General features: G+C 36.2%; 2 long non-coding RNA genes across 2 annotated transcripts; both read left to right on the top strand.

The window, feature by feature from the left end:
* On the top strand, positions 1-1,171 carry LOC110874316. Its single transcript, XR_002555838.2, has 3 exons — positions 1-120; positions 662-715; positions 1,077-1,171. It is a non-coding gene; the product is annotated as an uncharacterized LOC110874316 (long non-coding RNA).
* Positions 1,172-3,192: 2,021 nt separating this feature from the next.
* LOC110874315 lies at positions 3,193-8,097 on the top strand. Its single transcript, XR_004866719.1, has 3 exons — positions 3,193-3,332; positions 7,588-7,641; positions 8,003-8,097. It is a non-coding gene; the product is annotated as an uncharacterized LOC110874315 (long non-coding RNA).
* Positions 8,098-12,518: the final 4,421 nt, after the last annotated feature.

The following is a 12,518-nucleotide window of genomic DNA, read 5'->3' on the forward strand; positions in this document are numbered from 1 at the left end:
AAGGGGAAGAACCCTAGCTTGCTCAATTAACTACAAATTCAGTACAATTGTGGAGGATTCATGTTACAAATCGAATGCTAATGTCTAAATACTCACTAATCTCAGTGTTTTGAGCATAAGGTAAGATGAAATCTCATATTCTCATGTATGATGATGAACTAGGGTTTACACCAATTCGTGATTTAGTATGAAATTAGATTGCATGTGAGTTAGAATCATCATGTAGAAGGTATTATGAGCATGAATTCGAATTACTAAAGATTTTGGAGAAAAACCCACTTGTAATAGTATGATGATTAGTAAATATTTGATTAGTTGAGTAAATTTTCAAGTGTAATTGTATGATAGATAGAATATTGGTGGATGATATTGTGTAGAATGAATAATTGAGCTAAAATTGGTTGAATATGTGAAATATGATGTATTCTAGGGGATTTATGCATAAACTATGTGTACATAAGGCTTGAGAAGTGGTACGCACATTAGGTGTTTGATGAAATGCCTCAATGACAATCTAAGTAGTCTTGAATAAATCATGAGCTAATGGTTTTGGTATGTTGAAAGTTAATGCATTGTTAATTGTTATATGAGTGACATTGATGCTTGAAAGTATGATTAGGATTGTAAGAATGATGGTCTAAATAAGAACGAATTCATGTAGGATCGAAAGAAGAAGGAGCTAGTTCCGGATCACAAACAAAGTCACAAGATCGAGGTAAGTTCGTTACTTACAATTTAGTTATGAGTTTAATCAATTGCCTCCTTTGATGATTTGATATACAATTTAAGTGTTTGTTTCAAACAAGAATGTGAAAGTGAGAATCCGTAGCGAACCATAGTGATTGGCTCGGTTCGGGTTCGAATGGAAAGGAATTAAACGGAAGTTTTCTCCTTAATCCGTACTAAACGGGTTATTGGGGACATATGAGAGATAGTATGTTTATTCAACTAGAATGATTTGAAATATAATAAGAATGATTGGTAAGATATTTTGTAAACCCTTGAACATGTATTATAAGCGAATGAAAATGTTAAGTGCACTACGCTAATGTATATGTTTTATTGAATGGTTGTAGGTAAAGCACAAGTTTAATCGCCGTTGCGTCACTCGGATATGAACACACCTTGATCACCCGTGATACGCTTCCGCCTCTTTTGTAGTAATTTCAAGTGTTAATGGTTTTGTAATGTCTAGATGTGTTGAAGTCTTTAGTCTTTAACTAGTTGTTTGCAAGTATTTAGTACTTAGAACTCAATGTTTGAAATGGTGGTTGATAATGTCATGTTCTTTTGGTGTTTTATGGAAAGTGTCTTGGTTCGAGTCTTTTGATAAAGTATAAACAGGGAATTTGTCCAAGTTGCGAATGGGTCATGCCCGAATTTTAAATTTTTGGGTGATTCAAATATGTGTCGTTTTGTGACTTTCAAGTACCAAATTAGAGGGCGTTACAAGTTGGTATCAGAGCCTAGGTTTGAGGGATTCGAACACATTGTAGTGCTCGAACTCAAACCGAAAGCTCGCAAGGATGGGTGTGTTCGCTCCGAGACGCAAATAGAGGTAAAACTTTTAAGAAAGCTTTATAGTAATTAATGTTACAAGTTATAAAGTGTTAGAAAGAAGTTTTGAATGTAGTAATAGTGATAAATGGTACATTAGAATACTTGTGGGTTAGTAGAATTGAAACTGTGTGCGAAAACGGTTCGGAAGGGTCAAAAACAGGAGTTTTGGGGTGAATTTCGCTGGGCACTACCGTAGCTTACGGTGGCCACCGTAAGCTACGGTAGACACTGGGCAAATTAGAGCTGCCGTAAGACAGGAGGGTAAGGCCGTAAAGAACAAATCATCACCATAAGCTACGGTGGTCACCGTAGCTTACGGTGGCCATCAAATTGCTGAAATTTTCTTTATGTTGTTTGTTTGAGCAGGGGGTTTGTTTTAATTAGTTCTTAAGACCCCGTAATCCTTTGTTAAGGTCATTTTTACATCAAGAAAGTTGAAAGACGTTATTTAATAAGAAAGAAAGTACGACTTGATATAAGAATGGTTTAACAACACGACATTATCATTAATGATGATGACGTTTAAAGTATGAATTACAAATAGAATGAAGTATATGATAGAATGAGCATGTATGTGTTAAAGGGATGTACGAAAGAGAATTTTAATATGTAGAATGAATGTTTTATGTAGATGACGGACACGAGTAATGTAGATGATGCTGAAATAGCCCGTCAAGAGGCAATCAATAATAAGATGATGGAAGCGGCAGAAAAAGTAATGAATGCCAACCTTCCCAAGTTAGCTCAAGAAGTTGAGAGCCGAGTTTTAGGGATTGTTGATGAGATGATGACTAATAAGATTGAGGAGCTAAAGGAAATGATTGAAGGATCCAGAACTAAAAGTAAAGAACGAAGGTGTACCTATAAGGATTTTATGGCGTGTAACCCCTCTTCATATAAAGGGGAGGTGGATCCGATAAAGTGCCAAAGATGGATAGCAAACGTTGAAGCTGTATTTGTGCGTAGTCGATGTGAGAAAGAAGATCAAGTAATGTTTGCTACGGGTCAACTTCAGCAACAAGCAAAGGATTGGTGGGATACTAAATGTAAAGAGATAGGGGAAGAAAGACTCCAAACCTTAACATGGCAAGAGTTCAAAGAGTTGTTCCTAAAACATCATTGCCCGCAATCGGCAATTGATTGAATACAAGATGAGTTCTTGCATCTTCGACAACAGAATGAGTCTATTGATGAAATTACCAATATATTTTACGATAAGTTGAAGTTCTGTGATGATTTCGTCAAATCTGAAAGGATGAAGATCAATCGGTACTATGGAATGTTGAAGGCCGAGTATAGGGAGTTCATTACTCCTTCAAAGTGTGAAACTTTGGGCGAACTCATCAATTTAGCCCGGGATAGAGAGATAGAACTGAAGCGACAAGTAGAAAGAGGAGAGAAACGGTCTGCTGAAAAGCCGTCAACTACGAGTCCATCCAAGAAGCCTAAGCAACACGACACTAGAAGTAAAGGAGGATCGAAAAGTGGTATTCCTCCATGCAAAACTTGTGGAAAGCTTCACACCGGAGAATGTTTAATGGGAAAGAAAGGGTGTTACAACTGTGGTCAGGAGGGACATCCCTACTTTAAGTGCCCTAGTCCCGTGAGGACGTGCTTCAATTGCTTCACTCCCGGTCATGTAAAAGCTGACTGTCCAAAGCTTAAACAACAAGGGCAGAAGGATGAAAAGAAGAATGAAAATCAGAAGGCTCGGGGAAGAATGTTTCAGATTACTACCGAGGAAGCCAAGGCCTCACCGAATGTCGTGTCAGGTATTTTCTTAATCAACCAAATACCCGTGAATGTGTTGTTCGATTCTGGTGCTAGCAAATCTTTTGTGTCAGACGAACTTATGTGTTACCCCTCTTTTAGAAAGGAGCGAATGCCTGTACCCTTAGAAGTAGAAGTAGCGGATAGTAAAAGTTATTTGTTATGTGAAATTTGTAAGAATTGTAAGATAACCATAGAAAACGAAGAATTCGAAATAGATCTCATTCCTATGACTTTGGGGGAATTCAAGGTGGTAGTCGGGATGGATTGGTTATCCCGCTATCACGCGGAAATTCGATGCGAGGCGAAAGTTATACATGTATTCTCACCTAGTGGGGCTCGAATAAGCATTTGTGGGGAAAGAAAGTTAGAGACAAAACTGTGCACGATTGTCGAGGCGGTGAAGCACGCAAGGAATGAGGGTAAGGTTTACTTGGTTTATGTAGTGGATACAAGACAGAAGGTGCCTGAAATTGGAGAAGTAGAAGTGGTGAATGAATATGCGGATGTGTTTCCGGATGAATTACCGGGATTGCCACCTGAGCGAGAGGTGGAATTCCGAATCGAATTAAATCCGGGCGCCAAGCCAGTGGCTAAAGCTCCCTATAGGTTAGCTCCCGCTGAGATGCGAGAGCTAATGACTCAGATACAGGAATTACTTGATAAGGGTTTCGTACGCCCGAGTGTGTCGCCTTGGGGAGCCCCGGTACTCTTTGTGAAAAAGAAAGACGGCACGATGCGCATGTGTATAGATTATCGAGATTTGAACAAGTTGACCGTGAAGAATAAATACCCTTTACCTCGAATAGATGATCTTTTTGACCAACTGCAAGGAGCAAGTTGGTTTTCAAAGATCGATTTGCGTTCGGGGTATCACCAACTTCGGGTACGGGAAGAAGACGTTGCGAAAACTGCGTTCAGGACCCGATACGGGCATTACGAGTTTTTAGTAATGCCATTCGGACTGACTAACGCCCCGGCCGCTTTTATGGATCTAATGAATAGAGTATGTCGGCCCATGTTAGATAAGTCTGTTATAGTGTTTATAGATGATATCCTTGTGTACTCTCGTAGTAGAGCCGAACATGCAAATCATTTGCGTGAAGTGTTAGAGATTCTTCGGAAAGAGAAGTTATATGCTAAGTTTTCCAAATGTGCCTTTTGGCTTAGAGAGGTGCAATTTCTTGGCCACGTCATTAATAAAGATGGTGTCTTGGTAGACCCAACTAAAGTCGAGGCTGTTGTGAACTGGGTTCCTCCTAAGAACCCGAGTGAAGTGAGAAGTTTTCTGGGTTTGGCTGGGTATTACCGAAGGTTTATACAAGATTTTTCCAAAATATCGTTACCTTTAACCAGACTAACCAAAAAGAATGAGAAGTTTGTGTGGGGAGTTGAGCAAGAAAAGGCCTTCCAAACCTTGAAGAGTAAGCTGTCTGACACCCCAATTCTAACCCTACCCGAGGGTTCAGAAGATTTGGTAGTATACACTGATGCTTCACATCAGGGCTTGGGGGCTGTTTTAATGCAACGGGGTAAAGTGATAGCATATGCTTCAAGGCAGCTTAAACCACATGAAAGTAACTACCCAACACACGATTTAGAGTTGGCTGCAGTAGTATTTGCGTTGAAACTGTGGCGACATTATTTGTACGGAACTAAATGTACCATATATTCGGATCACAAAAGTCTCAAGTACTTCTTCGAACAAAAAGAATTGAATATGAGACAACGAAGGTGGTTAGAATTAATTAAGGATTATGATTGCGAAATCCTTTATCATCCGGGGAAGGCCAATGTCGTAGCAGATGCGTTAAGCCGGAAGGAATACCCATCACCCATACAAGTTAAGTCAATGAAGTTGACTGTCACCTCTAAACTTTTGGAGTCGATCAAAGAGGCACAAATAAAATCCTTAAATGGTGATCCAAAGAAGGAAAGAATGAAAGGCCTAATTGGAGAATTAAAGATGAATGCCGATGGCGTCATGACCAGGTATGACCGAATCTGGGTACCATGGTTATCCGAGGTGAAATCCTTACTGCTAGAGGAGGCTCACAAATCCCGCTATACGGTACACCCTGGGGCTACAAAAATGTATCAAGATTTAAAGAAAGGGTATTGGTGGCCTGGAATGAAACGCGACATTGTTAAGTACGTGGCTAAGTGCTTGACATGTTCCCAAGTGAAGGCGGAGCACCAAAAACCGTATGGTAAATTGCAGTCGTTAGAAATACCAGTTTGGAAGTGGGAAGACATAACCATGGACCTTATTACAAAGCTACCCAGAACGAAACGAGGTCACGATGCTATTTGGGTTATTGTCGACCGACTTACAAAAAGTGCTCACTTTTTACCAATACGAGAATCTATTTCATCCGAAAAATTGGCGGAAATTTATATGAATGAAATAATTGCTCCTCACGGAGTACCCGTGTCTATTGTGTCGGATCGTGACACAAGATTCACGTCTCGTTTTTGGCGAAAATTTCACGAAGATGTGGGCACAAACTTGCGACTGAGTACCGCGTACCATCCGCAGACGGATGGACAGTCGGAAAGAACTATACAAACGTTGCTAGATATGTTGAGGGCTTGTGTTATAGACCTTGGGGGTAATTGGGATAACCATTTACCGTTGGTAGAGTTCGCGTACAACAACAGTTATCAAAGTAGTATCAAAATGGCGCCATATGAAATGTTGTACGGTAGAAAGTGTCGAACACCTGTAAGTTGGGGAGAAATCGGCCAACGGGAACTCGCGCCTAAAGATGTTGTGGCAATAACGAACGAAAAGATTGATCAAGTCCGGGCACGTTTGAAGGCGGCGCAAGACAGGCAAAAATCCTATGCAGATAAAAGAAGGCGCCCTATTGAATTTCAAGAAGGTGATCGTGTGTTTTTAAAGGTCTCGCCGTGGAAGGGCATAATACGGTTCCGCAAACGGGGAAAATTGGGTCCTCGGTACATCGGACCGTTCAGAATAGTGTCTCGTGTTGGTAAAGTGGCATACCGGTTAGAATTACCTCCAGCTCTGGATGGAATCCATAACACGTTTCACGTGTCTCAACTAAGAAGGTGCCTCGCGGATGATACAGCGCATGTGTCACTTGATGACATTGAATTGGATGATAAAATGAATTATATTGAAAAGCCGGTAGCTATCAAAGATTCCAAAGTAAAGCATTTACGAAACAAGGCCATTCGACAAGTGTTAGTGCAATGGCGGCATCGGAAAGGATCGGATCTAACTTGGGAATCTGAAGATGAAATGCGAAAGCACTACCCGTCTCTTTTTGGTACGTATTAAGGTTTCGGGGACGAAACCTCTTTTAAGGGGGGTAGATTTGTAACATCCCATAATTTACAAAATAGAATGTCTCAACATGTACAAGCATTATATAATAAGTTGTGCTAATTGTATTAAAAAAAAAAAATCTAAAGAAAGTTTATAAAAATTATAGAATGGGTTATAAGGGTTCTTAAATCAAACTTGAGGGTTGATTGTGTAACATTTTAATAACATGTAAAATAAGATTAATTAGTGAAAATTAAAACCCAGAATGTTCTGGGTGTTGGTCGCGACCAGAGAAGGGGGAAAGGGGAAGAACCCTAGCTTGCTCAATTAACTACAAATTCAGTACAATTGTGGAGGATTCATGTTACAAATCGAATGCTAATGTCTAAATACTCACTAATCTCAGTGTTTTGAGCATAAGGTAAGATGAAATCTCATATTCTCATGTATGATGATGAACTAGGGTTTACACCAATTCGTGATTTAGTATGAAATTAGATTGCATGTGAGTTAGAATCATCATGTAGAAGGTATTATGAGCATGAATTCGAATTACTAAAGATTTTGGAGAAAAACCCACTTGTAATAGTATGATGATTAGTAAATATTTGATTAGTTGAGTAAATTTTCAAGTGTAATTGTATGATAGATAGAATATTGGTGGATGATATTGTGTAGAATGAATAATTGAGCTAAAATTGGTTGAATATGTGAAATATGATGTATTCTAGGGGATTTATGCATAAACTATGTGTACATAAGGCTTGAGAAGTGGTACGCACATTAGGTGTTTGATGAAATGCCTCAATGACAATCTAAGTAGTCTTGAATAAATCATGAGCTAATGGTTTTGGTATGTTGAAAGTTAATTCATTGTTAATTGTTATATGAGTGACATTGATGCTTGAAAGTATGATTAGGATTGTAAGAATGATGGTCTAAATAAGAACGAATTCATGTAGGATCGAAAGAAGAAGGAGCTAGTTCCGGATCACAAACAAAGTCACAAGATCGAGGTAAGTTCGTTACTTACAATTTAGTTATGAGTTTAATCAATTGCCTCCTTTGATGATTTGATATACAATTTAAGTGTTTGTTTCAAACAAGAATGTGAAAGTGAGAATCCGTAGCGAACCATAGTGATTGGCTCGGTTCAGGTTCGAATGGAAAGGAATTAAACGGAAGTTTTCTCCTTAATCCGTACTAAACGGGTTATTGGGGACATATGAGAGATAGTATGTTTATTCAACTAGAATGATTTGAAATATAATAAGAATGATTGGTAAGATATTTTGTAAACCCTTGAACATGTATTATAAGCGAATGAAAATGTTAAGTGCACTACGCTAATGTATATGTTTTATTGAATGGTTGTAGGTAAAGCACAAGTTTAATCGCCGTTGCGTCACTCGGATATGAACACACCTTGATCACCCGTGATACGCTTCCGCCTCTTTTGTAGTAATTTCAAGTGTTAATGGTTTTGTAATGTCTAGATGTGTTGAAGTCTTTAGTCTTTAACTAGTTGTTTGCAAGTATTTAGTACTTAGAACTCAATGTTTGAAATGGTGGTTGATAATGTCATGTTCTTTTGGTGTTTTATGGAAAGTGTCTTGGTTCGAGTCTTTTGATAAAGTATAAACAGGGAATTTGTCCAAGTTGCGAATGGGTCATGCCCGAATTTTAAATTTTTGGGTGATTCAAATATGTGTCGTTTTGTGACTTTCAAGTACCAAATTAGAGGGCGTTACATACAAATGAATGATCAAAGAATTATGTAGTGATGGGTAATGGGGTTTTTGGTATATGTAATGAATGCTTGGCTCAACTCATTTAACCTTCGGTGTTGACATCTCTATTTATAGAGAGTCTGGATCATGAATAAACATTTGTTTATTCATGCACTTGCTCTGCACAAAGTAGATTTTTGGCATATTCATTGAATCCATAGATGTTAACTTGCTATTTTTCAAGTGTATCAGGGCCTTATCTCTAAGGCAAGTTGGCTCATCAAAAATTCTGATAGCCAGCTTACCAGAATTCTGTTGAGTTTGATTATTAGAAATTCTGATGATCAAAGTTTACCAGATTCTGATGATAAATACCAAATTTATCATCAGACTCATCAGAATGGCCTTTTCGATCGTCTTCTCTTGTCTTGATCATTTCTTGATCTTTGTTGAAGATATTTCTTTCTTTCTTCTCTTGTCCTGTTATCTTGTAGATAAATGGGTTTCGCGGATCGTCGGTTTATGTTTGATTGTTTGACGTATTTTGCACAAATAAACGTATGAGGCGTTTTTAAGTCCATTCACTCAACCCAACAACCTGAAACTTGCCAACCTAGCGATCCAAAGGATGTCTAGCTCGTTAACTTAACATGATCATTACCCTGTACATAAAATTAAACGACTAAACCCAAAACCGTAACTAAGATTAGCTTAAACCATACGCCTACTTTGGTTAGATATATGAATCCTAATCAAGGATGAATAATAAATGAAGGTCAATAAATGTTAATATTTAAAAAATAGAAAAAATGTAGTTTAACCCATAGAGAGGGTAGCATGCTCACTTTTATAATTGATAATATGTTACTTGTACGATATGACAAGATCGGGAGAAGAAACAAATACCTTAACAACTGTTGTATATTTTATATGTGTGATTAGACTTTTAGGGCATTTAAATTTGTATATACAATTTTGTTAATTACTAATCATTAATGTATTTATTCAATAACTGTCATTGTATATTTTATTTATTTGTGATAATATAACAATTTTAGACTTTTGGGGCACTATAATTTTATATCTTTATTTATATAACACATCGGAAGAAACTTATTTTATTTAAAATTATTAAATACAGATTTAAAAACTTATTCTTGTATATGTTGTTTTCTCCAACTTGGTGAGATCATAAATCGAATGATCTATGTGCATCGTGTAACATGTGACTTTATTGTTTTGTGTTACGTATCTTAAGATGAATTTCATATAATTGTTTTAATAAGATATATGCTTCGTATAAAATATGTCTTATGTTGCTTTAAAGATTCACCCATTAGGTTCTCGAGCTCTGCCGTGAGCCAATAATCCTAACAAGGACCATCTCAAACAATTTTGTAGGTCATAACTAGAGTTAATTAATTTTTTCGGGCTCGTTCGAAAAGCCCGCTCTCGTTAAAGTATAAAACCTTATACTCAAGTTGAGCTAACTTGTTTAAAATTTAAGTCGAGTTCCACCAAATATGAATTTGCCGCCCATTGGCTCGCTCTATTAATTTTAGTTATGATTTTCCAAATATCCATTTTCTTTTTCCTTTGTCCAGCCTTTTTACATTCCTTTGAGCAAATGGATGAGCAATTATTGTGGGCTAACTCATTTGATAGAGTCTTATGATTTTGGAGGAGAGATCTTAGATTCAAATTTAGACGGTAGTAACTAGGAATTATTTAGTTAATTGGTATAAGCTTTGTTGTTAGAAAAAAAAAAAAAACGATCCATGTCATATTTCATCTATCCTTAGAAAAAATAATTTTATATCCAACAGTAAAGGCTATAACCGTAAACAACGATACATCATTATCACCATTTACATTTGTTTTTAGCAACCGAATTATGTTTTTAACAACAAAGGTTACACCCATAAATTACGCCTCACCTCAAGAACTGAACTTGGGTCACTCCACAAAAGGAAACCCCACTCCACCACTAGGCCACATGCCTCACTGGCAACCAATTTATGTTTTAGTAATTTTTTATATTATATAAACTTTATAAGTACTTAAATTTTAATTAATACAAGTATTATTGCTTAATTTTTATAAAAAAAAAACATCGAGGGGTAAATTTATATTTTAAACAATACTTAAACCTTTGCCTCCTTGACTTTTCACAACCTTTGATTATTTAAACAATTTTTATCACCTTATTTATATTTATATATTTATATACTATTAATTTGTAACATGTGTATACATCTTTGTTTGTAAATTATGTTTAAATATTTATACCTTAATTAAATACAATTTGTAACATGTGTATGCATCTTTGGTTGTAAACTATGCTTAAATATTTGTACCTTAATCAAATAATTTGTATGCATGTTTGGTTGTAATTATGTTTAAATGGTTGTACGTTAATCAAATAATTGTTTCATTACCTTACCAAATTCAATCTATTTTGTACGCATATATGATTGTAAATTGTGCTTAAGTGGTTATGCCCTAATCAAATAATGGTTTCGTTATCTTACCATGTTCAATCGGTTTGATCCATTCAAATTTGTGTTGTTATATTTGTAAATTATTAATATTTATAATAATCTAATTAATTTAGCCAAAATCTTATATAAATATAATTTGCAACATATTGATGCAATGATTGTTGTAATATATGCATTATGGTTTGTATAGTGGTAATGATATATGTTATATATAGATTACGATGAACTTGTCAAACGGGAAAAAATAGACATGGGTTCATCGTAACGCGCGAGTCCTACATCAATTTAGTTTTTTTATTCTATGTTTTACGTTTCGGTTTAATTTCTTCGCATTAACACGCCCTAACTTCAGTGTCGGTGGTCGCTGACAGTAGTGTGGCATTAGGTCTCGCCCCCGCTGCAACACGAGGGGTGCTTAATACTAGTTTTAAACTAACTAGCCCATGATTTTTTAATGACTACAAGCTTTTTATATGTTAATATATTTTTTTAAATAACACCATAAAATGAGCATTTTATTCTCTTTAATTTGTGTATAGTATTGTTATAGTTTTTTTTTAATTAACAAAACATCATATGTTATGTGACTAATAATGTCTATGGGTGAGCAATAACCAAAACCAAATCGAAAACAAATGAAACTGAAAATCGAATTAAACAACAACTAATTAACTGAATCGAATTAACCAAAAATCGGTTATTTGCTATTTTCTTTTATTGGTTAACCGAATCAATTGAACCGAACTATTCATATTTCATATACTTCATTTTTATGCCTCCGTATAATTTATTTCATGTTTTATACCTCCATATGATGTATTAATACTAGCCCAAGTTTGGTTTTGGTTATTAACCAAAATAAACTCTACCGAACAAAAAACCGACAAATTAAGCAAATAAACCGAACTCTCTAACCGAAAACCGATTGGTTAATAAAATAGATTAACCAATGACTTCAGTTTAGGTTTCAGTTGAGGCTAGTAACCAAACCTAATCAAACTGTGCACACCCCTGGCAGTGTTTGTGTTCCTCGCCGCATCACGAAGGCTCCTTTCTAGTAAGACGTTAATGTCGTTGTTAGAGCATGTTACTCCAAATTATGCATACCAAATTCATAGGTCATATTATGCATCTGCCTTTAGCATAACGGTGGGATATACATGATTAGTTGTGAGTATTGACATATCATGAAACTGAGCAAATTTTAAGCTTAGTGCATACATTCAATGGTTCGAGCATTATGAGAAATCCATGATTGGTTGAATATGCTTCTGGTGAATGTTGGATGCTATTAGTGTTTGGCGTTCTTAAATATTATTCTAAAAAAACTTCAATAACACATCTACAAAACTTTTATAAAAAATCGATAACAGTCTTTCACCAATCCGTATGTATTCATCACATTTATCATTGATGAACCATATGCCAACTAACGTATCCCATATGTACATTTTTGTGTTGTGAATTTTACCACATCGATCGATATCTTTGTTGAAAGGGCTTTCAACAATTCGATTGAAAAGTTAATAACATTAAGGGTACACTTGTGTAGGAAAAGTAGTCTACCAAAGACGTTTGTCCCCCTCTTCATGATTTCTCGGTGTAGATCCGCGTTTTTGTATGGGGCGTGGAGCACTTGACGCCTTTGGGGTTTAAGACTCA

This window comes from Helianthus annuus, chromosome 9 (assembly GCF_002127325.2).
Source record: "Helianthus annuus cultivar XRQ/B chromosome 9, HanXRQr2.0-SUNRISE, whole genome shotgun sequence".
Taxonomy (NCBI): Eukaryota; Viridiplantae; Streptophyta; class Magnoliopsida; order Asterales; family Asteraceae; genus Helianthus; species Helianthus annuus.